At 37.9% G+C, this 26,366-nt stretch overlaps 1 protein-coding gene across 5 annotated transcripts in view; it reads right to left on the reverse strand.

The window, feature by feature from the left end:
- The window catches only part of HIVEP2 (human immunodeficiency virus type I enhancer binding protein 2), a 199,385-nt gene that overhangs the window by 43,088 nt on the left and 129,931 nt on the right, over positions 1-26,366 (reverse strand). The window lies entirely within an intron of this gene.

Here is a 26,366-nt window from a genome sequence, read left to right on the forward strand (position 1 = left end):
TGAGTTTAAACATCCATCTGTCCTGAGTTTTTAATAAATTTAACAGTCTTAGGAAGAAGACTATTTCTTATTAGGCTATTCAAAAAGAGTATTTTGCAACAGAATATATGCAAAATATATCTAAGTTGATAAATATATCCAAATAATATATTATCATATACCAAAAAGATTACATTTATCTTTTATTTTTCAATAAAAGTGAGGATGATGAACTAGAAGTCACTCTTTATGAACAGCACATTTAAGACAATTTAAAAAAATTTATATACATTTTTTATAATGTTTCTTCAAAAGCACAGCTGCAGAGATCTGTTTCATATAGTAAACATGAACACTGGCCTATACTGATTTTAGGACTCCTATTGAGTTTTGGAAGGTTGAACTATTAGTTAATATTTAGAATATGAATTCCTTATCTTATTGAAATAAGATACATATATTCAACCACATTTGAAATATATTGAAAGTTCAACAGCCATTAGTTCCACAGGACATAGGGCAGTGGCTGGCAGAATAGGAAGTCATTAGATACTCGTCAGTTGTGTGAATGGATGAAAAGGATTATGTGAATAAATGGAAATCAATGAATGCATGAAATAAGTGAATGTGAGTATATGGTGTGTGTGTGTGTGTGTGTGTGCGCGTGTGTGTGTGTGTGTGTGTGTCCAGCACAAGGCTTGCTTAATGACTGAAAAAGAGTATCATCAATCCTCAGATAGACAGGATAGAAGGGATCTTGGCAGGTGCACCACCATATCCAACCATCAAGAACACAGAAACCCATCAAAACTGACTGACCTGAGTGGATTTCAAGAAAATTGAGCATCAAAAAGGATTAGTTTCAGAATTTCTGGCTCTTTTCCAGCTACCAAACATGAAGAAAAAAAGTGTTGTGCAAGCAAGATGTTATGTTAGAAATTTAGGTAGGAAAAAGTTAACAGAAATGTGTATTTTTTACCAAATGGTAAATATAAACATCTCACTGCTTTACCTTTTCTTAAGGATCTCATGTCAATATAGTGATTAAATTAAGTGATTAAGAGTTACACTTAAACATCTTTACCTCTCTCTAGTTTTTCAGTCTCATTTCCTATCTCCTTATTGATTGGAGTGGTCATCTTAATACCAAAGCCTGGGAGATTTGATACTGATTCTATGTATTCATATGCTAAATATGTAAATATGAAAATCATAGGGAAAAGAAAGATGGCCTCCTGGATTAGATTTGAAGCCTCAAGGCAACATATCATCAACAAACTTCTACCTGTGGCCTTAGTGATGGTCAAGACAAAGAAGGCAATGTTGACATCAATAGTCCCCAAGATATAAAAAGTCACCTCTGGGGTTGTTCACGCATACTCTTAAGTCTTGAAGATGCTGATCTTAGTGCTAACTACAAGCAATTCAAATGAATCATGAACCAAGCATTTACTAGCTCTGTGACCACAGAAATCTTAGTATAAAGGTTAGTAATAATATTAAATGTCACTTATCAACCTCATTCAATTGTGAGAATTCAATGAGACATAATGAATTCAATGAACCCAAACACTAGAGTGTCTGACACATGGCAGTTGTTCAAGTATTATTATTGTTATTTTTTTAACATTTACTTATTTCTGAGAGACAAAGAGAGACAGAGCACGAGTGGGTGAGGAGCAGAGAGAGAGAGAGAGAAAGAGACAGAGTATTTGAAGCAGGCTCCAGAGGCCGATGTGGGGCTTAAACTCAAGGACCATGAGATCATGAACTGAGCAGAAGTTGGACACTTAGCTGACTGAACCACACAGGTGCCCCTGCTGTTATTTTAATGGGTTACAACTGTCCTCAGAGACTTAGTCTGGGCTTTGGTCATTCCAATTCCAAATGCAACCAGGGTACAAAGACAACCTAGAGTGCCAAGTGACTGCACTGGATGATACTGGTTTACTGAAGCCTGCTCTGGTGGTAACTAAGCCCTTGAACCTAGACTGAGACCATCATGCATGCCTTGGGCACAGCAATGTCTGGTTGCATTCCTCAGCATGAAATCTTCTCTTAGTTGATAATTATTATGGACTGAATGCTTGTATCTCCCCTAAATTCATATGCCAATGCACTAGCCCACCACTGGGCTATATTTGGAAATGGGGATTCTAAGGAAGTAATTAAGGGTGTAAGGGTGGGGCCCAATTCTGTAGGATTTGTGTCATTAAAGGAAGAGACATCAGAGAGCATTCTCTCACTTTCTTTCTCTGCATGCACACCAAAAAAGGGTCCTGTGAATACATAGTGAGATGATGGCCAACTATAAGATGAGAGAATAGACCTCAGAATACAACCAACTCTGCCAGCACCTTGATCTTGGACGTCTAGCCTCTGGAAGGGTGAGAATTAAATTTCTGTTGTTTAAGCCACTCAGTCTATGGTATTTTGTTATGGGAGTCTGAGCAGACTAATGCAATAATTTAACATAGTTTTACAAAAGTACATGAAATTTCTGAGATGAGAGAGAAAAGATGCAATGAAAAGAATACTGGATTTTGAGTCAGAAAATCCACATTCCTGTGCCAGTTCTAATACTTGGTAGTTGTGAGGTCTTAGACAATTTATTTAAACTTTTTGATTCTTCTTTCTTCATTCAAAAATTCTTCCCAATCATGGTTGTTGTAACCAGGATGTCTGTCATAGTAGGTACTCGATAAATTGATTTTTAAAAGATAATGAGATCAAGGGGGAATTCTGTGAGGAAGAGAACATAATAGTTAAAGATATTGTATTTCATAATTCTATATTACTACCTAAAGCAGAATATTCTAATAGTCATGCTGTTTCCTTTTATCAACACTTAGAAAATATTATTAGTGGCTTAAATATTCACTTTTTATGGTATCATTATTGATTGAGGTGATTGTTTTCAAAGTTTTAATCAATAATTTATCAAAGAAAATTGATGATGATTCTATGCCATATTTTCTCCCCAATTCAGTGGTTACTAAAATAAGCACCACTTGCTACTACGGATAAGGCAAAGTGTCTATTCTAGTTCATTTGGCAACTAAAAAGAAGTGTGATTTATAATCTTTAATTGTCTACCTAAAATTAAGACATAAGGGAGAACTTGATCTGTTGTCAGTATCAAGAAGAATTTTATTTTTATTAAAAACTGGCTTTATAGACACTACATTTTAAGCCTATTAACTGTTCTTCTTTAGAATAGCTGCTAGAAAGCTCAGATAGAAATTTGGGCCCTTCCTCTAGGAAGAACATAGGCCTTCCTGGCACATATTTTGATAATAAAATCATTTCTAGCTTCAAGTATTATTCCTACCTTTGTTTCCTATTGTCTGGTACTCACAGTTACTAATATGTATACACACACACATGCACACCTCAATAATGGTAATGATTACAAAAGACATAATAAATGTAGCTGGGAACCATTTCCAAAATCCAATCTATTTGTATATTTCAATAGTGTTTGGGCAGCACAACTGTGAAAACTAATTGGTTCCAGGAATATAAAAAGTAATGTGGAAACTCCCCAAATATTTGTCTTTTCCTTCAGCTTTCACCTGTATTGATTCCAAGAAAAGAAAGGATTTCATAAATACAACAGCAAAGTTACATGTAACACAACTCAAGAGAAACATTAATTATTTTTCCTTCTCTAAGGAATTGCATATGAATAATACGGTAATAATATGCTCAAATTATATTATCTTTGAGACATGGTCAAATTTCCAGCTACTGTCAAGGCTCAGCAGTGAACATGGTAAATGCATCTGACATATTCTTGGACACAGATAACTTACGCTGGCAGATCTTACACATGGATCCTGTGTGGTACACTGAAGGGATTGGATGAATGTTTTTTTTATTTGTTAAACATCCATGAGGTATAAAATCAGATTTGGGCACGTGTACTTGAACAAGTTTAGAATCCATTTGATCAGAAAGCATTTCAAGTCTCAAGTCAATCTCTACTTTTAACCATTAACTATCCTAAACGTTACAAAACCTTTAAACAATGAATAAGAGTCTAAAAACCATATTCAATGCCATTTTGATTAGCCAATTATATATCCAAATAAATCTTTGTTTTCAATAAATCCAAGTGCTAGATAATGTGTGGGATCCATAATTTTGGGTTTCAGTCAAGACTGACCAATATCCGATATTGGTCTAATTTCCATATTCTTCACATCATGTACATAATTTGGAGAACACAATTTAAATAATGCAGCCAAAAATAATTCACCTTGAAAAAAATTATAAGAAATTTTAAAATGTGTGCTTTATTTCAGCTTTAAGAGCGATTTGCTGAAATCTGCAGCCTTAAATCACTGACTCCCTTTTACTAAGGTTTGGAATCTCACTTTCACGTTCTTGGATACCTCACTTAAGAGTAAAAAATTTGCCTTAAAAATGTCATTCAGAATTCTTCCTTAGCACAAATTCTCACCGAATAAGCAAAAGTAGAAAAAAATAAGCAAAAACAATTAAGCGAATAAAAACACAGAGAAGATTGCAAAATTAAATATTTTATCATCTTGTTTAATTTATCAGGCTTGCTCTGATTTCATTAAGCGTTTTAGACAAGGAGCCAGAGCTAATTTGATTGCAGCATCTGCTCTCTGATTTTAACATGGGTGTAAATTATTTGAATAGATAGATTATAATATTTCTTTGAGTTGATGAGTAGCAATACAATAGAGAAAAAAATGTTTTAATAATACCTTGCATATGTGCATTATGTTACATTTCAAAGCTTATCATATCATTCTCATAAAATGCTCCTGGAGTGCCTGGGTGGCTCAGTCAAATGTCTGACTCTTGATCTCAGCTCTGGTCATGATCTTGTGGTTTGTGAGTTTGTGCCCTGCATCAGGATCTATGCTGACAGTGTGGATCCTGCTTGAGATTCTGTCTCTCCTTCTCTTTGCCCCTCCTCTGCTGTGTTCTCTCTCAAAATAAATAAACTAAAAAAAATTTTTTAATAATTAAAAATTTAAATGCCCCTAATTAGAAGAGTATAGGGAAATTAAGGCTCATAGGCTAAGCAATTATTAACAATATCTCATGGATCACAGAGTTAGCAGGGTCCTCCTGTCCCTCAACACAAGGATCCTTTTGTGGACCAAACAGATCCTATTAGCCAGTTTTAAAAGAGCATGTGTCGGATTTTCAGGCAGAAGAGATAGGATAAAGATCCCCTGTACTATGGATTAATCTTGAGTGGTTTCCCTTATGTTTTCTGAACTTGAATTTCCTCATACGGAAAATGGGAATAAAGATGCTGGCCCTAGTTTTATACTGTGCTATTGGCAAGAGGACAATTGAGATGACATAGGAAAGTCAACTGTCAACTTTAAATCACCTAATAGTAATACTGTTGATACTAATGAACAAAGCAGCTTTTTGCTGAAGAAACCAAAACAACAGAGATCAAAAGGCCTAAAGCCTAATACTTCCTACCTCCCTGAGTGCCCTGAATAAGCTCTACCAACATACTAACCAATCTGCAAGCTCTTTACACAACAGACTAATGTGAGTGCTCGATGGTTCATCACAATCAGCCAAAACCTTCTTCTGTACACATCTCTCAGCAGTAAACTTATCCCGTTTTAGTCATTAATTAGAAACCACATTAGTGTCCACTTAACCATGAGTTTCCATGGGTGACGGCCTGTAAAAGCTGGGCAAGGCGCTAGACAGGCAAGAGCCACAGTGGAAAGACACCAGTGCTGGGGGCTGACTGTTCATCTCCTGCAGGCACTGCAACATCTCCACCCTGGAAGCTCAGGAAGCCATCCGTCCCCCTGTGCCTGGCAGATTCTACTTCAGACATTGATCTTTAGTTGAGTAACTGGGAAGGGACACATGATACACACATATACACGCCCATGTGCATACACACTCACACACACACAACTGCCCCTAACTAGTTTTCTTAATTGTAGGGAACCACTGACACCTTTAAAAACCCATAAATATTCACATTTGCCTAGTGGCACCTCGTCCATAGAAATGACGAGGCTCTGCCCTTGAACACACGTGGCACATCCATCCTGAGTTCTTTTCAGTATTTTGACCATGGTCCTTTTGACTGTTATCTTTTCTCTTCAAAGGTGTTAGCAATAAACACAATTTTTTAAAATTTCAGACACAGGAGAGAAGTGAATAGTAGGGCATGTCATAAGCAAACTTGTGGGAAATCTTATTTCATTCCCTGCCACCATGACTTGTTTCATACAATTGATCTTCCTTTTTTTTTGTCTCATAAAGGGGACAGAAGGTGGAACTCCTTACTCATGAGAAAAAAGCAAGAGAAAAAAACAACACGAAGATAGTACTCAGAACCAAAAAATATAAGCACATCATATGGAAAACATTTATAAATAGGACCTCCTCACCAACAGTTTACTATAAATGGAGGGTGTTCATATTCTTGTTGGCTTATTCTCTCTGACAAAACCATCTCAGAGAAAATTTCAAATGACTATGTTATTTGGTTTAAATTCTATGGGATACGAAATAGAGCATGAAATAGTTACATTTGAAAGTTCTGGAGAGGAAATTTTATTTTTTATATTTGTAGGCATCAATTGAACTTGATCTACACAAACGAATCCAAATTGAATTAAAATATTGAGTTCTAAATTGTTTCCCAACTTTACATGGAACAAAGGATAGAGCTGTTAACTCATTAAAAGTAATGCGTTTGAAATGCTTTCTTCAAAGAGACAGTAATTAGGACTTGAAGCTAAAATGGGTACAAATCATTAGACAGTAAGTGAGATGATGTCACTCAACATTGTAAGCAAAGGGCTATTCTGGACTAACAGTGTTCCTGTTGTGTACACATGCGCTTGGTGTGCCCAAATAGTGTGTACACAGATGCCTAGAAAATCTGTCCCTTTATTTCTAATGTAGTGATTTTATGTCAAGAAAAGTACCACAAACAATTTTGAGTTGGGCTTCTCAGTAAGAGTAGGTGGTGCCTGTCAAACATGAGAGATTTTCATCCTGAGAAGCCATGAGAAGTTTTCTCTTCCATTGATTTCGTGGTGAAGACAGGAAGTCAGGAATCGCTTTTGTCATTGCTATTATCAGGAGAGGGGCCGGCCTAATGACAAATCTGACACACAGAGTGGACCTAGTCAAAAGAATCTCAACAAAGGAAACTAAATCCTGAAGTCTTCACAAATGTCTGGAACAAACCTAGCCTGAAAACACACTTCCCCTGGACTATTCAAGATCATGAGTCAACAATGTTAACATTTTCACCACAGAGAGTTTGGGTCAGGTTCTCTGTTCTTTGCTGTCAAAAGCAACATACAAATGCTATGACTAAAACATCTTGGCTGGTATTTCCCATTTCTTCTTTTTAATGTTTATTTATTTTCAAGAGAGAGAGACACAGAGGAAGAGAACAAGCAGGGGGAAGGCAGAGAGAAAGGGAGACAGAATCTGAAGCAGGCCCAGGCTCTGAGCTGTCAGTACAGAGCATGACAAGCACTCAAACTGACAAACTGTGAGATCATAACCTGAGCCGAAGCCGGACACTTAACCACCTGAGCCACCCAGGCGCCCCGGTGTTTCCCACTTCTTAAATGACCCACCTGCCCATGAAGAAGACATGACACAGAGAGAATAGGAAGTTTGTACAGTTTTTCACCTGGGTTGCAATTTTCTGCCTACCTTATTCTGTTAAAATGAGAAGTAATTCTGCTCCTGACTGCTCAAGTTATCAAGGGTGATCCCACAAAGAAAGTATCAGGATGATGAAGTCCTTGGACTCTGGAATTAAGATAGAAGTAGGTCTCAAGTCTAACACCCCACTCACTAGCAATGAACCTTGGCTAAATTGCAATGCCCCAACATCAGTTTTCTCACTATAAAATGGGGATAATAATAGCTCTTGTGCCAGAAGGTTGCTGTGAATATTAAGTGAGATACCACATATAAATCATTCAGGATACTTCATGGCACTTATAAATGCTCATAATGGCATGCCTGGGTAGCTTAGTTGGTTAAGCATCTGACTCTTGATTTCAGCTCAGGTCATGATCTCACAGTTCGTGAGTTCGAGCTCCGTGTCTGGCTCTGCACTGTGTCAGTATGGAGCCTGCTTGGACTTCTCTCTTCCTCCCTCTCTCTGTGCCTACCCCACTCACGTTCTCTCTCTCAAAATAAATAAATAAAGTTTTTTAAAATAATAAATGCTGATAAAGTATTGGTATTCTTATTTACATATTAGCAGTTAAATTTCCAGCAAATTTTATATTTACAAAAGTAGGTAATTGGCTTTTATTATTGAGCTATACTAAAATAATAAGCATATCAGATTAGTTTAAAGTGGTTATTTATTTTGCATGTATGCAAGTATATGTGAATGTGTGTACATGAGTCTATAAATTTTGTCCCCAGAATGAAAATACTAAAGGAAAACTGTTCTTATTGTATTTTATAAAGTAATAATTATTAACAGGGATACCAATGTTGTAAGAATTTCTGTGTGTGTATATATATATATATATATATGAATAATGACTGAATGATTAGTCATAAAATATAGCTCATTTCTTGGTTTGTCAGCCAGAAAGCCATTCAACTCTCAGTGCAGCCCGTGAGAAAACACCTAAGTATCTATAAAAGCACATGGGAATATGAATCTTGTCAACTTTAGACACAGGCAATCTTCCATGATGGACTAAAACACTGAGAAAAGGGGAGAGAAGGCATCCTGTGTTATCTTTGGTGGTTTTTTTCTTGGAAAAACTGGGAACTTGAACTGCTATTCATTGCAGTCTCTCATCCTATAGAATATCAAGTAAAAATTAGTGAATTTCTGGTCACTAGTAGTTGGTTTCCAAATGAATGAACTAGTTGAAAAATTCACACTTGCTAAAAGCAATCCTCTCCCCTCTGCCAAATAAATTGCTAAAGTTCCTAACATCAGAGCTCTATCCGCTAACTTCTATCATGCAACCTGTAAAGTTCAGGTGGTAGAAGAGCAAACTAGTGACTTCTCTAAGTGGGGAAACCTCTGGGCAAAAATCCGATTCATGGGAGAGAAGAGTCCCCTTGCAGGCTAGCAAGGAATGATCCATCACGGCCAAGCCCCTGACTCGCAACCCCTGACCCAGCACCACTGATTAGTCTTGGAATTTACTTTACTCACTTTGTACATGAAAACCCACCTATCACTTAATGCCAATGGATAATGGCTTCTCTTCAAATGTAGGTCAAAGAGCTAAAGTCAATTTCCACCCACCCCCCCATATGTTAAAAGTCTTATTGCCCAAGAACTTTCCCAGAAATCTGATTAAGCAGCAAATATTTTCCCTTTTCTTCAGAGTTAGCATCTGAGTTGCAACACAACTGGATGGCAGCAAAAAAAAAAAAAAAAAAAAAAAAAACCCTGAAAATGTCTGCATTGACTGGTGTGACAAAACTGTCTTAGGCAGTTGTTTCCTCACAAAGAACTGGGGCACCAAATCTAGGAAGGAGAGTGTGTCACCACATTCAGCTGCTGGAGTGTGTCTCCATGACTATAATTTTTAGATACTTATCAGCCTTCAATGAACATCCATGATATATATCAGTCATTATAAGCACTTATTAAATAGTACCTCTGTCTTTACTAGGCAAAGTGAGGAATTGAATTTCAATGAGGGGTTACTCAACTGCCAGGTGGCAGCTTCACATGATTTACGTTTCTCCATGAAACATTTGATTCCTTTCCAAAAGACTCACGTCAAGTCTCTAAGTATTTGGCCTTCATTATATATACACATATATGCAATACGCTGAGACAGGAAATCCATGACTGGTGAAAATGAGTATATTTATATATGAACACTTATAAAAGAACACATTTTCTTACTACTTAGAGTATCTATTTGATGAGAAAGATTTCAATTTGTCTTTTAGTTTCGAATTTTTCATTTTCCCAATTTCAATTAAATTTAAAACCATAAGATAAAATCTTAGAAGTGGCTTCATTCTAATGTCCTGAAAGATGATACGCAGAAGAAAAGAGAGAGTTTAAGAGATTTAGGAGGAAAAATTCCTAAAAGCACATGGATGGTATGAACGTCCATGGAAAATAACTTAAAGAACTGGTTCTCAGGGCGCCTGGGTGGCTCGGTCAGTTGAGTGTCCAACTTCAGCTCAGGTCATGATTCTGGGTTCCTGAGTTCGAGTTCCACATCAGACTCTGTGCTGTCAGCGCGTCCTCTGTTTCCCTCTCTCTCTGCCCCTTCCATGCTCTCTCTCAAAAATAAATAAAACATTAAAAAATGTAAATAACTGGTTCTTTTTCCACAATTGGAAATGTCCTTCTTTTTTAATATTGAGCTGACTACAGGCAATCCAAATGGCACAGAAACTGTCATCTATGCCAAACAATAGCTTTAGAGGCCTCATAATTTTATCTTTTACTGCTTCATGTCAATGAGTAAATAACAGCATTGTTGGCAAAAGTGATCATTATGTGGAGGCCTTTACATCTGGAACAGACTGAGGCTGGTCAGAGTACCTTCACTGCATGGTGTGGAGAACTCCATGCTATAGAGGTGCCGGCCAGACGGCTCGTGCAGTGACTCAGCTTGCCCCTCCACCCTGTGCTGATGCTGACGGCAGATCAGAAGGGACAGGATCTATCCTGAGGTCTCAACAACTATGAGATAACGCAGGGGTCAGTATCGAAAAAAGTCAGAACAAGGGGCACAGAGAGGCACAGCTATAGGTAAGAGGTAATATGACAAGGGACAAGAACGCTAGATAACAGCAAGGACCAGTCCACTTTAAAATTCTCGGTTTCATGGAAATCTCATGAAAACCCTGAAACATACGCTTTTACAGTTGAGAAGGTTAGAGAAGGCCAAAGAACAGACAGATAGTAAATGTCAGCAACAGGATTCTAAGCTAATTCATTTTTACTCTGGAATCCCAATATTTCCACTGTCTCTCATTCAGCTCTCCTGTTGATGTATCCCTGGACAAAACACTTCAAATTAATTGGCCTAGGTTTCCACATCTATAAAACGGTCATCATAATTCCTGCTCTGCTACCTTTCTTAGTTATTTTACACATTAAATGAATCTATATATATGAAAATAATATTAAAATGAAAATCATAAGGCCATGGGAAGATCTGAATCTGATATTCATGGCCCTTTTCAGTCACTGTTTTATAGACGTCTTTGCCACAGGCCTTCTGTCATGACTTCTATCAAGTACAATCTTAAGCTCCAATAGGAAACTTAGCCCGTAGGCCAGCATTTCCTCATCACCTTGAAATTACTGGTGACAAAATGCTATGGTTCATACTCCACAGAATCTCTTTCCTTTAGTGAAATTTGCTTCACTGCACAAGCTCTCAAAACAGGCTTATTTCTGCTCTTTTTCAGACTACCTTTTAAAAGAGAAATGACATAGGTTTCACAGATATTGGTGAAATAATAGCAGTTGCACAGCCCAGGCATATAATTAGTTGGAGAAGAGGGTAAAAAAAGACTTCACCTACACTACATGGGCAGAGATTAAGGATGAAGTGTGAAGCATCTGCTGTCTGTATCTTACACGGTTGTGACAACACTGAGGCAAAGGCATCAACTATACACACGCACGCACAAGCACACATGTACCTTGGAAAACAAAGAGAAGAAATTCTTCCTAAACTTAGGAGACTACAGATGCCTACACTGAAAATAAACTCAGTAGTTACCTTCACCCCTTAGGCAGCCAATTATTGGGGGAGCAAACACAGGGGAGAGAACAATGAAGTGATTCCTCTCCTCCAATCAAGGGCTGCCCAAGTCACAGAAAAGGAACCTCTCTTCTTTGGCACCCAGTATGTGGAAATGGTGCACCTTCATGCACCTATCCTCAGGGATGGGAACCTGAAAGCATTGGAAAAGGAACCAAAGTCTCTCATTTTCATATCTACCTGTTGAACTTCTAAGTTGAAAGAGCTCTTCAGCGTGAATATCTAAGGCTATTGTTTTACCTGTTTTACAATCTCCATTTATTATCTCCTGAAATTTATGAGCAAGTTTACAATGGTGCAGCGAACTCCAGTTCAAATTTAATTGCACACAGAAGCACAATACCAGTTTATTTTTACCCAACATGTATAAGTTCCAATGGAAAGATTTGTTCATAGCTTCAACAACCATGTCTTACTGGTTGAAGACAAGTCAAAGGATTTGAAAATAATTATAAATGAATACTGCATATGGTGGTGGCCTGGCAATTCACTTAAAAATTGTATCAATACCGAGCCAGATTGACTGTCCCATAAAGGCGGAGTTTGGAAGCTAGGTACAACAATAGGTTCGCACTCCCCTGACTTAGCTTGATACCAAAATAAATTTTGCAAGATCAAGTACACAATTCTGGCCCCCCTGGGGCCAAGCAGGTAATAAAACTATGTGGAGTGGCATGACGAAGACATGAACAAGAGTAGCATCCAAGAGCCAGCTGAAGAATGAAGAATGAACATCTAGCATTAGTGTAAATTTAATGTGATGGACCATCTGTGTCCTCCCCAATCCCCAAATTTGTAAGTTGAAATCCTAAGCCCCAGTGGCATAGTATTAGGAGGTCACGTCTTTGGGAGGTAATTAGGTTATCAGGGTGGGCCCTCGTGCTAGGATCAATGCCTTATAAGACATGAGAAAGCTTGCATCCTCCATCTCTCTATGCCATGTGAGGATACAATGACAAGGCATAAAGGCGTAAAGGCATAAAGAAAGCCTCACCAAGAACTCAACCTTGCTGGCACTCTGATCTGGAACTTCTAGACTCCAGAACTGTGAGAAATAAATCTTTGTTGTTTATACCAATCTATGGTACTTCTGTGATAATAGCCCGAGCTGATTAAGACAGATGGTTAATGGGATAAGGGCAAAGCTGACATTCTTTGAAGAAAATAGGGCAACTTAATAGGAGTATTTGCCTGAATATAAGGCCATTTCACCTCAGCATGGAGAAAGGCTGAGGGAATCGCCACAGGAAAAGTGCTAGAAAATTATCCTGAATAGACTTGAGAAAGATGAATGGGGAATGTCAGTCCTTTAAATTTGACTACAAAATGTCAGTCCTTGTCCAAAAAATAAACAAAAAACAAAAACAAGAAACACATACTCAACAAAACCCCTTAGCGTCGCATGAATACAATGGCACTTTGTATGATGCTAGATTGTAGGTATCCTTCAAGATGAACTATATGCAAAATGGGTACCAGGTAACTGAATAGAAAGATGTGCTGTAAACAGAAGAGTAATTATGTCGTTTGGCAAGGGCCAGCAGACATCCTTAGGGAAATAAGGAGCCAGAGAAGCAAGATAAGCATAGACATGACCTCGTGCCACTTCTAGCCAGCCCAGCACTGAGCCTGTACTCCCCATGCAGGGAAAGAGAAGCAAGTAATGCCAACATTCCTTGTATAGGAGTCTTCCAAATCTTCCCCATCCTCAGGGATTCCAACAGGCCTCAGGGAGTATAATGGTAAAAAAGCCAGATCCCCCTCTACCTAAAACAGGAACCTTTCACACAGAACTTGTTCTTCCTTTAGTTGGAAGAGAGGAACAGAAAGGCAAAGGGATTCTGCCTTCATTTGCTCTTGACTTGCTCTCTGATCAAGCAGGGCAGTTTCATGGAAAGAAATCCTCCACTTTTCTTTGAGAAGAGGAGCTTATTCAGTAAAAAGACTACATGGGAACAGTTTCTAGAGGTCTGAGAAGGCTAGTATCTCCTGACCTCGCTCTGTTTTTTCATAAACTTTTTGAGCTCATTTTTAGGCATGCTGTAGCTCTCCAGACTCTAGATATATTTTAATATGCCATCTACAAAGGACCCAAGAGGAATTTGGTAGAGATTCATGAAACACAACTTATGTGGGATGCCAAGATCCTTACATTCACTTGTTCAACAAGTATGTTATTAAGCGTACATCGTATTTTAGGTGCTGTACTTGGTGCCTCGTCTACCCTGGAGAAACAAAGACACGAGCTCTGCCTTAGAGAAATTTTGTCTGGTGGACAGACCTCCCAACATAGGTTAAAATTACTATTCTCCACTTGCATATCACTTAATATATCTACACATGAACTAATGCTTTCATTAAAAAGGCAACTTTTAGGGCATGGTTAATACCAGTAGTACCTTAACAATATAATTTAAAAGTACCATGAACAATAAAAAACTGCAAATATTTCATAAATAGAGTGTCCATAAAATTTATAATCCAAACCATTGAACTTTTCAGACCAAAGGTGGGGAGCGCTATTAATACTTAATACTGGGACTTTTCCTAGCAAACCAGAGCTTAAGGTCAATTTTTAAATAAATCCTCTTTTAGGGTATGAATTCTGCAACTTAAAAATCAAATTTAATTCCTCCTTCAAAGAAATACTAATGAAATATTTACTGTATTTGAAACACTATGTTAGGCTCTTTTAGAGGTAGGCTTTGGGGAGACGCTCACAAAGATAAATAAAATACAATGCTGGACCTCAGAACTTACTCCTAGAGAAGACATAAAAATTGCTCACATGTCCTGAATACATTTCATGTGACAGATAACCCAATTTGCTAAGTTATTTGCATACATTATCTCATTAAATCATCAAAACAATCCTAGCAGGTAAGTGGTATGACTCCCATTTTACAGATGAGGCTTATAGTGGTGATACAACTTGTCTAGGGCCATGCAAAAAGCCTTATAAGGGGCTGGCATTGTAACTAGGTATGTCCCACTGCAATGTCTCAGCTCTTAGTACTAAAAGAATCCAAAGGAGGAAACATTATATTTATGGTTAGAATAATGATGAACGGCTGAATGAAAGACGGTGATATTAGGCATAGAATTTGGAGATTTGGAAGACTTTTTAAAACAGTTATTAGAGGGGAAAGCAACCTAGGGAAATGGAACAATGAACCAATAGCCTAGAGATAGGAAAGAGTGGGTGAGCAAGAAGGTGTCACCTTGGTTAGTATTTTGTACTTTTGCATAGAGGAATTGAGAACTGTAGGCTGGGAAGGTCAGCTGAGGCCATGTTGCCTTCATGTTTAATTTAAGCAAATATGAAACTCAGTTTGCATGCCCTAGGTTTGCATTCTATATTTAATTTGCATCGAAGATGACCAGTGCATCCAGATCAAGTTATCTTGAAAATAGTGTCTCCTAAGACTGGGCTGAAGGGGGCAGATAGAAGGAAGACCAGCAGACCTGTATATCATCCAAAGACAGGCAAAGGTGCCAACCTCGGGCTGTATGCAGTTGAAAGGATGGTAATTAAACCTTATTTTCCCAGAGAAACAATGTTATATTGAGGGTAACATTTCTTATCAATGTTCTATTAAGAAGCACCCCAGATACTATAATGATAGTCTTATAAATTGTATTTACTACAGAATAATCCATTCAGTGTATACATATTAATTAAATAGATGGTGTCACAGTCATAATCTTAATGAACTGAAACCATTCCCTAGAGACAAAGCCTCTGCAGGGCTTGGGAGGAACTGTCGGACTAGAAGAAGCCAAAGTGATTCCCAGGAGGAAACCTATGCATAAGGCCACAAAGCCTACCAATTGGAGGAAAACAGCCATGGACAGAAAGAATGACCAGTGGCCTCAAACCTGTCATCTTGGGCAAACTGCCTGGGGTAATGGAGGATAATGGAGCTACAGGAGTGTCTCCCTATTTTCAGGCTCTTCCTCCACCAACTTAACCTACACACCATGGCTGCCACATGAGGGTTCCTAAAGCAATATCTCTAATCTTATTATTCTTCTGCCCAAAAACTTTCAGTAACTCCCCATTTCCTACCACATTCCAATCTCCAGGACTGTCATCTATGACCCTCCTGAATCTTGTTCTTTTATGTCTATCCAACCTAATCTTCTACTATATCTACCCCAATAATCTTGGCTCTAGAAAAGATGGCTTAGTCATTATTCCTGAGCATGAGCATTTCCCACCTTTATGCCCTTGTTCAAGCCATAAGTTCTGCTTAGCAAACTTTCCTTATTATTTCCATCAAGATCTGTCAACTTACCTACACATAAGACACCACTTGTGTGCCTGCTCTTCCATAAAACCTGGTATGTAATAAAGGCTCTGTATATATGTGTTGAATAAATGGGTTAATGGTTGGATGGATGGGTGAATAGTTGGATGGATGGATGGATGGATGGATGGATGGATGGATGGATGGATGAATCTTTTAGCAGGTAGTCACCATTTCCTGGTCAGTGTGCCATAGTACACTTCTACTCCTTTTATGAAGTTCTCTGTATGCTTCCTTCTTTCATAAACATCTGGATACAGCTTTTCTCTCCCTTGTTAAATGTAAGGCCTTTGAAGTCTGAACTATTTTCATCTTTGTCATCCCACATAATTCTCAGTACAAGTTCTTTCATAAAATACATGTTTCAAGAAATAAGAAATAAAGCAAAATGGTTTACTGAGGTGACAAATGTGCACAATGGCAAGTTTAATACATGTGAAGGGTAGATACAAAGCACAAAGGGGTACTTCAGACCGTTAATCAGACTGGGTTAACCTTAACTGTAGCAGACAATGGTTAGGTCTCTAGTCTGAAGTGAACTTTGGCCAGAGATAGTCAAAGTCATCACCTTGAACTTCTCCTTCAAAGACTCCATCTCTTCCTTGACATCTTCTGAGAACATTCTCCCCACCATATGCCTCCCAAAGATTCTAAGTACCCCTCTCCATGTTCCCTAGGCACTATGTGCATGCGCCCATCAAAATCAAGGCTGGCACACTACCATCTACCTATTGCTCCCTGTGTCTCTCTTCAGTGCAAAGAAGTCACCTTTACTCATCGCTATAATACATCATCCCCAGAGCAGGATCTGGTCCACATCTGGCTCTCAATAAAAGTTTCTAAGTAAGTAATTTACTTTATAAGTATTTAGTTAACACTATGGTTTTTTATTTACTAAGTACATGCATCACTGGTGACAAACCTAGGATATGTTGCTAAATCTCTAAGGGTAGTAGAATTTAGTCTGACATCATCTCTGCTTCTTACTAGAGATGTGATCTTGAACAAATCACTCGTATCTCTGGGCTCATTTCCTAATGTGTCCCATGAAGATAACAGTATCCACCATGCAGGCCTGGTGAGAACAAGAGGTAATATAAATAAGGCACCTAACACAGTTTCCAGCAATTGATTAGTGTTTCTTGATGACAGCAATTGCAAGCTTTACATAAAGAGTACAGGCTAAAGTAAATAGTGATATATAATTTTTTTCAATAAATATATATAATACTTTAAAATAGTGTTTTTAAAAATCAAATATAAATATTTGATTTACAAACATACCTATATCTTTGGGGCAATAAACTATTTATCATGCTTCCAGTAAGAATCTCAATTCAACTAATAAAGAAAATATAATGGAATTATAGGGGCCATACTGAGCTGATGGAAAAACATGCAAAACATGGCACAAGAGGTAAGATTTAAGGTCTGTCTTCAATCTGACTTTTGTTCTATAGTTTGCCAAGGAGAATTTTTAAAAAATCAGTGGGGAGGAAAGATGTTTTCTCAACATTAAATATTTAAAGTGGATCGATAAGAGCACTTCATATCAAGAATTCTTCATCAGTCTCCATGACTCCCAAACATTAAATATGTAAGTGGTACATACGTATGCCATATTGAGAAGAACCAATGTGGAAAATGTGTATCTGACACAGTTTCCAAAGAAAATAATCTAGTGTCTAGCTTCCTATGTAAACAAATGTCATCACATTCAAAGAACAGTACATCAGGAAATTCTCTGGAAGATGTCTATGTTTTCATGAGGTGTGTGTGTGTGTGTGTGTGTGTGTGTGTTGTGTGTGTGTGTGTGTGTGAAAGAGAGAGAGAGAGAGAGAGAGAGAGAGAGAAAGAGAAAGAGAGAGAGATTTGATAGCATTCCACCATAGAATGACCTCAGAAGCACTATAAGACAAATCATTAAAAATGCAACATGTGCAAACTCTCTTCCATTGTAGATGCAGAGGGGTTAGTGAAAGCAAAATGATCACTTAAGATCAATTTGAGAAACCTGGCTTCTTACAAATAGGGGTAAGTAGGTGGATTTGTCCAAACCACTCTATTTACATCTTCTAAACCCTATCATTTTGTGCAATGGCTAAAATTTCATGTGTGTCACAAGTCTTTCTCCTCTTCCTCCACCACACAATGTGGCTGCTTTTAAAAATGGTCAGACTGGGAATAAGAGAGGCAAGAGCCATTATTTTGAAATCTCACAAACTCACAACTGAATTTAAATCATACAACTTTTAGTTTAAGTATTTAAAAATGGATGAAAGTTTTCAAAAAAGGAAGAGGCAGCAATACCCTGCATCATGCTATGAGAACACTTCCTAACACATTCTCTCTACAAAGATTTCACAAACCTAACTCCCTGTGTTAGGTGTGTACATTAGGTTAAACCCTTCATTTAGTGATTATCTAATAATGTCTTCAATTCTTGAGACTAGTGAATATTACATAAGTGAGCAAATAAATACTAAAATAGGACTTGACTCAGCCTCAGGATCAACATGGAGTAGCAGGCAGTGTTTTTCTCCTGCCTGCAAAGCACTATAAAGGCAAACAAGTATGAAACAACAGCCCTCAACATACTGCACCCCGAACAGCAAATGACAGATGTTCCCAAAAGAAGGAAAACCAATAAGGTGAGCCCTAAATTACCCCCAGATTCTGGAGAAAGTTTTCACCATGCTCAGGAAGGGGGAAACTTAAGAAGAAACCAGTGACCTTCTCGAGTTAAAGTAAAGAACGTGGGAGTACTGGAAACCTGAAGTTTCTGGAGGTAACAGAGCTCAGTGAGGACAGTACTACACAGAGACCAAGGATGGAGTTGAATCGGCATATGCATAGGAGGAAATCTCCCACAGTCAGGAGAAACACCACAAAAAGTATGAGAGGGAACAGTGCACAGTACTCACAAAGGCCCAAGAAAAGTGCATGTTCCCCAAAGCCAGAGTGGATAGCTTCCTAATGCACGAAGCATCAGTTAGAGTATTGAGAAGGGGCTTGGTCTGAGTTGGGGATGAGGATCAGAATTTACCCTAAACTAAATGCTGCCCTAGGTCTACCTAACAAAGTTCAAAAGCAAGATCTGAAGCGATCAAATTATTTGCCCAAGCTCTATAATATTTTTTAGGAATACAAAAATCTCTAGTATCCAACAAGGTAAAATTCTAGCACCCAATAAAATATTACCAAATATGCAAAAAAGGCAGAAAAATCTGACACATAAAAAGGGGAAAAATTAATGGATCAACACTGACCCAGACATGACACTGATGAAGAATTAGTAGAAAAGGCCATCAAAAGGTATTTCAACTATTTCATATACTCAGGAAACTAGTAAATTTGTTAAGTAGTAGCAACATAAAAGATGTAAGAAAGGCCCACCTTGAATTCTACAGAGGACAACCTCAAAACCTATGTGGAAGAATACACTGGATGGCAGATTTCATATTACAGAAGAAGAAGACCACTGAATTTGAGGACATAGCAATAGAAATTATCTAAAATGAAACAGAGAGTCAAAATACTTGGTCCTACTCAAAGTCCACAGCTCCAAAATTGTGTTTAAAAGTTAAACGAGGCCAATTGCATGAAGGCTGAGATAAAATTCATATATAGTTGAAGACAGATCCATTTAACACTATGAAAAGAAACACTATATAATAAAAGTATATGACTTCATAGACTGGTCTCACTTTATAATCTTTCTCTTGAAGATTATACATAGTTTATAAGACCTATAACTTCTACATAATCCTAAATAAGAACTAACAAAACTTATAAATAACTTTATAGTTTTAAATGACTAGTTTGTCTTTGCCAGCTATATATATATATATATATATATATCCTCTGCTCGTGCTCTATATTGCAATATATAAAATATAAAATATTATATTACAATAATAAAACCTATGGGCAGACTATTATTTTTCAGTAATTGTAGACATTCATACTAATGCAATCAAAATCATTAGGAGGCTTTATTTCACTTAAAGGATTAACATTCTTTGTCTATTTTTATCCAGTTTCTAATGGAACCGTCTTTTGGTTCATCTACACTTCCTAGTTTCTGTTGTTGAATCTTCTGGATTCTGAAAATATCATTTGCACTCAAGATTTACTACTTTATACACATGGATGACACACATATTTAATCAATTCTCCTTAAATTTGCCCCATTAGCATTGTAAGAAAGAGTATATTGTCAAATCATTTAAATTCAATAATTTACAAACTACAAGACATTTAAATCTGGGTGGCTCAGTCTGTTAAGTGCCCAACTCTTGATTTTGGATTAGGTCATGATCTCATGGTTCATGAGGTTGAGCCCCAGGTCAGGATCCACACTAACTGTGTGGGGCCTGCTTAGGAGTATCTCTCTCCTCTCTTTCTGCCCCTTCCCTGCTCACGCTCACTCTCTCTCTCTCTCAAAAAATAAACTGAAAAAGAAAAAAGACATTTAAATCTGAATGCCTCCTCATCAATTCAGATATTTTATAACAGAACATAAATGCAGCATCTCTTCACAATCTTTTCTTTATTACTTTATTGAATACCGAGCAGGACCATGCTGGTCACTGCAAATAGAATGATGAATAAGACACAATCCTTAAAAGTGTTTATGCTCTCGGGTGAGATGGGGGGAAATAATTGTACACCATATGTATGGTCAAATATGGACCAAGTGCTATGGGGGCAAAATGAGAAGGTGACTATCTGCTGGGGTGAGAGATAAGGGAAAAGAGAAGGAAGAAAAACTCCATGGTGGAGGTGGCCTTTATGCCTTGAGTTATCTGTGTAAGTTCTCCTAATAGAGAAATTGGAAATGACCTTCAAGGCAGGGAAACTAGAAGCTTTAAGTGCACAGAAGTGTAAGAAAAGGAGACACAGTTTAGGGATAAATAAACTTGTGTATAACTGAAGTATAAGTTATCTGTGGTATAATAGTGAGATGAGAGAAATGATGTAGGAACTAAAAACTGGGTCAAGTATAAAGTACCTTGCATGTTATAGTAAAGAATCTGAATTTTATCCTAAAGCAGAGAAAGGTTTTTTTTTTTTTCCCCCTGGGGGGTGGGAAATATAATAGCTTAAGAAGCAGTGTGGAGAACATACTGGAGGTGGTTGGGCTTTAAGGCAAAGACATCAGTCAAGAGTCTCCTGCAATAGATTAAAGACATGATGAAGACCTGAATGGAGAAGAGTGAGGGGCCACTAAAGGAATGTTTAGGAAGATGAACCAATAAAATGTGAGAATTGGTTGTGTGTCTGTGTGACATGAGGGTAAGGAAGGAGTGAAGAATAATTCCAGGATTCTAGTTGGAATGATTTGCAGGGATGGTGGTTCTTTTAATGGAAAATGGGAGGAGGGAATAAGCCTTAAAGGGAAAACACAATTCTGGATGTTTCAAAACTTATTTGGGCTACTTAAGCAGAGACATCTAGTATATAGTTGGAAGCATGTAAGAAACTAGAGTTTTCACTATGGAGTAGCAGTCAAAGAAATGAAGGAGGATACAGACACTCAGTCCTGTAAACATGTAAAGTGAAAAAGCCCTACGACACAACACTGTACTTCAATGCCCACTGAGCTGATGGAGAACAGAACCAATGACAGAGATCTAGAGGAGTATGGAGAGGAGATGTGAGAGAGGTGTGAACGCCAATGAAGGAGAATATTTCAAGGAAGAGAGAGTTCAAATGTGACAGAGAAGTCATAGTAAGCAAGAAATGAAAAATATCCAGTAGAGCTGCCAAATAAAAGATCACTGGTGCCTTTAACATGGATAATTACAGTGGAGTACAGGTGTTGAAGCCAGGCTCCCGCAAAGATACAAGGTAAAGAACCTGACATCACTAATATACATGAATCTTGAAGAATTTCAGTGTTGGAAGGCCTAGTCAATGGATTACATGAATATTAATAATTATGATTTTAAAAAGTAATTATAGAGTACCTACTATGTGTCAAGCAGTATACTAAGCACTTTACATGCATAAACTTTAATTCTAGAATGCTTAGATGTTTCTAAAACATTCTTTCTGATGCCAAATTCCCATCAAACTGCTGATCTTCTAAATAGGGCACCTAGGAGTCTCAGTCAGGTGAGCATCCAATCTTGATTTTGGCTCAGGTCAAAATCAGGTTTCACTGGGTTGGCCAGATCAAGCACCATGTTGGACTCTGTGCTAACAGCATGGAGCTTGCTTGGAATTCTCTCTTTCCCTCTGTCTTCCCTGCCCCACCTCCACTTTCTCTCTCTCTTAAAATAAACATTAAAAAAATTCTTCTAAACAAAATATACAGCTTGGTTATCTGTACTTTAAGAATAAGGACTCAGGCACTTGGGTGGCTCAGTCAGTTAAGCACCTGACTTCGGCTCTGGTCACTATCTCATGGCTCATGAGTTTGAATCCCGTGTCGGGCTCTGTGCTGAAGGCTCAGAGCCTGGAGCTTGCTTCGGGTTCTTTGTCTACCTCTCTCTCTGCCGCCTCTCCCCTGCTTGTGCTCGCTCTTTCTCCCTCCCTCTCTCTCGCTCTCTCTCTCTCTCTCTCTCAAAAATAAATAAACACTAAAAAAATTAAAAAAAAAAAAAAAAGAATAAGGACTGTGTGAAGGGGCACCTGAGCGGCTGAGTTGGTTGAGTGTCCGACTTTGGCCCCGGTCATGATCTTGTGGTTCACAAGTTCAAGCCCCATGTCAGGCTCTGTGCTGACAGCTCAGGTCCTGAAGCCTGCTTTGGATTCTGTGTCTCCTTCTCTCTCTGCCCCTTCCTTGCTCTGTCTCTCTCTCTCTCAAAAATAAATAAAAACATTTAAAAAATTTTTTAAAGAATAAGGACTGTGTCTTACCCTCTTTTTTGGTCCCATCTAATAAAGTTTAAAGGATATAGTAAAAATTTAATATCCTTTAAAAACATATTGAGTGGTTGTCACATGCATGACTTCATATTAGACATTAGAGAATATTTTTATTACACTATCCAATTCTACACAAGTGTGGAGGCTCATTGAAAAGACAAGACATGCAAGCGAAAATTTAAATTACAGCTTTAAACATCAATTAAGTGCCACTACATTTATAATAGTATGATATGAGCTCAGTAAAGGAGAGATTGCTTTGAGCTAGTGTTGTGAAAGAAATATTTATGCAGCTGGTAGAAGTTAAATAAGGGCTTGAAAATTCTGACAGGAAGAGACAAGGCTTTCCAGGAGGTGGAAATGCCTGGGTAAAGGAACAGTTGTGCATCTCATGAGAGCCAAGAATTCACAGCCAATGATTTATTAAGCAAAATCTTTAACAGTGTTGCTCTTTGCCCCAAGTTCAGCCCATTTCCAACATGTATGTTTCCCCTTTCTATATATACCTTATATTCATCTCTTTATCTATATCTCCTGGGCACAAACCTCTGTTCATATTCTTTTTCTACTATGATAATCCTATCATCACTCAGCTTCACACCATTAGCACCTTGATGGATCCTCAGTGCTACTTCTGAAGTAAGCAAAACACCATATCTGAGGAAGAAGGGAGAAAGGAGAGTTGAAAAATGGTAGTTCCTTGAAGACAGGACACATTTTATGTCTACCTGGAGTTGAAAAGCATAAGCAAGGGCATATGAGGACTTAATCCAAAGAAAGGCAAATGACTATGTCCTTCAACCTATCATTGGACCCCAGATTCTAAAAACTAAAATATAAACTAAGGTTTTGGGGGCCCAAATTTTCTTCTGAGACCCATGTAATGTATAGGTCTATACATTACAGAAATGTAATAGCACCTTTTTACGCCCCCCCCCCAATCACTTGGTGATTAACCTGACTGAAACTCTAGACAAAATACTGTGGCTTTGGTTTAGAATGCATTTTGTTTGTAGTCAAAGCTTAGAAAAGACAGTTGCAGACACTATTCTCCCACTAAATTTCACTTTAGATATACACTGATCATTTGACCTCTCTTCTGAGATGACTAGTAGTCCTATCAACACAATGTAGTAACAATCATATCCAAATTATTTCATTTCTAATAAGCAGTCAACTATTCCTACTAATGTAGTGAGCAGGCAATGCCTGTGTGTCTGAAACACTATGCTGGATACAATATGCATAGGGATGAAGAGGACATTACTAATAAGATACAAGATCCTCAAAACTCACACTTGGAGATGCAACCAGGGAAGGACAACACATACTTAAAAGTACAGAAATTAACAAAGAAGAAAGGATCACTGAGGAGAAACTGGGGAGGGGTATGGTGGGGAATGTGTCTTGAGGAGTAGCAAAAAGATGTGCTATGGTCTTATGGGACCATAAGAAAGTGACATTTAAACTAGATAGTGGGACACCTGGCTGGCTCAGTCAGTACAGCATATGACTCTTGATCTCAGGGTCGCGAGTTCAGATCCGATCTTGGGCACAGAGCTTACTTTGTAAAAAACTGCATTTAAAATAAATAGGGGCACCTGGGTGGCTTAGTAGGCTAAGCAACTGCTCTTGATTTTGGCTCAGGTCATGATCTCACAGTTTTGTGAGTTCAAGCCGCGCACTGGCGCTGCACACTGACCGCACAAGGAACCTGCTTGGGATTCTGTCACTCCCTCTCTCTCTCTCAGCCCCTCCACCACTCATGAGGTCTCTGTCTCTCTAAAAATAAATAAACTTTAAAAATTTTCAAAACAAACAAACAAACAAACAAATGAGATCACAAAATAGGAGGAAAGAAGAGAAGGGAAGGGATATATATTGTGCGTGGACTATTTGCCAGACACAAGTGACATAGTATCACCTGTTGCCACCATTTTAGAGAAGCTGAAACTGAGGCTGGTCAGCTGAAGCCACGTGCTGAAATGCCACACAGCCAGCTTCAGATCCAGCTTTGTATGTTCTGTCCAATCTACAAGCTCCCTTCCAAGGTCAAGGAAGGATGTTTCACATGGAAAAAGGAAAGAAGTATTATTGCTACAGTTAAAATTTCTTAAGAAGTGCCTCTTGTAATACTTTACTCATAAAGAATTAACATTTTATGGCTGCAGCTATAATTTTCTGTCTATAAAGAGCTTTAAAAACCTAGTCCTTGGAAAAAATGCCTGGGGCTCAAGGTCACGTGAGGGACTTTTGAAAGTTTAAAAATTAGATGCAAAATGCTGTGTATATATATACATTTTTCTGGGGAAAAGGATCAGGAACTTTTATCAGAGTCCTAAAGAGATGTATGAACACTTTCCAAAACACTAAGAACCACTGATATACAGAGAGTTTTGTTAGGCTTTTTAATGATTTCCAAAAAGGAAAATACATATGTAAAATTTAGTTTCATATACAAAGATACGCATTTTATAAGTAATAGGGAGGAATATTAATATATTCTATTAATAATGTAACCACTTGATAATGAGACATTGAAGGAACCCTTTCCCATGTTCTAATAACTACTCAGGATGTTAACAGTGAAAGGGTCATTTAGAAAGCTAATTTCCTTTTCATCATGCTTGTTAAGTGTTTACTTTAATTCACATCCTGTGTGACCCTATGGGAAAATTTTTAACTAATACTGGGGAAAATCCCATAGGGTTACACAGGATGTGAACTGGGCCCATACTGAACTACCTTTGGCTCGAAAAATAAAATTAGATAGGTGAGTTTCACTTTCTGTTTGTCATAAGTTCCACTTTCTGGCTCCCAAAGTTTAGATTCATAGCCTCTCTGTGTTTCTGAATTTGGCAGTTCAAAAAAATCCCAAAATTCTCACTCTTTTTAAGGACTGATTTCTCAGTGCTGTAGAGCAAACTCCTTCCCGTAGAAAATGCAAATCTGTAGCGCAAACCCAGGCAAGCCTGCTGGAGCACTCCCGCAGTGCTCCTCCATAACTGCGCGCACAGCTCCGCTGTCCTTTTCCATTTCCTGTGGAGAACACCCATCATACCACTTCCCCTATAGAAAAAAGAAAGCAGCCAGCTTAATTGCTGATGGAAACACTGTCATACTTTCCACTGGCCAAGCTTGAAACCATTACTGATCTAACCTTCATTAATTTTTCCACAACAATTTGCAGAAATGTCAGGAAGCAGCTGCATGAAAACTGATTAATTGTGCTTATCACCGCTACTTCACCAGGCTATATATATATATTTTTTTCCAGTTTAAAAATAAAATTTGGGATTTTTCTGTTTTGATCGGTATTGGTGGTGGTATATCTTATTCTGAAAAACCTAGTTCTATTTTTGACAACTTCCAATGGCCCAACATTTTCAAATCTGGAGTAGACCCCATGAAGTTTGGGACA

This window comes from Suricata suricatta, chromosome 7 (genome assembly GCF_006229205.1).
Source record: "Suricata suricatta isolate VVHF042 chromosome 7, meerkat_22Aug2017_6uvM2_HiC, whole genome shotgun sequence".
NCBI classification, from domain to species: Eukaryota; Metazoa; Chordata; class Mammalia; order Carnivora; family Herpestidae; genus Suricata; species Suricata suricatta.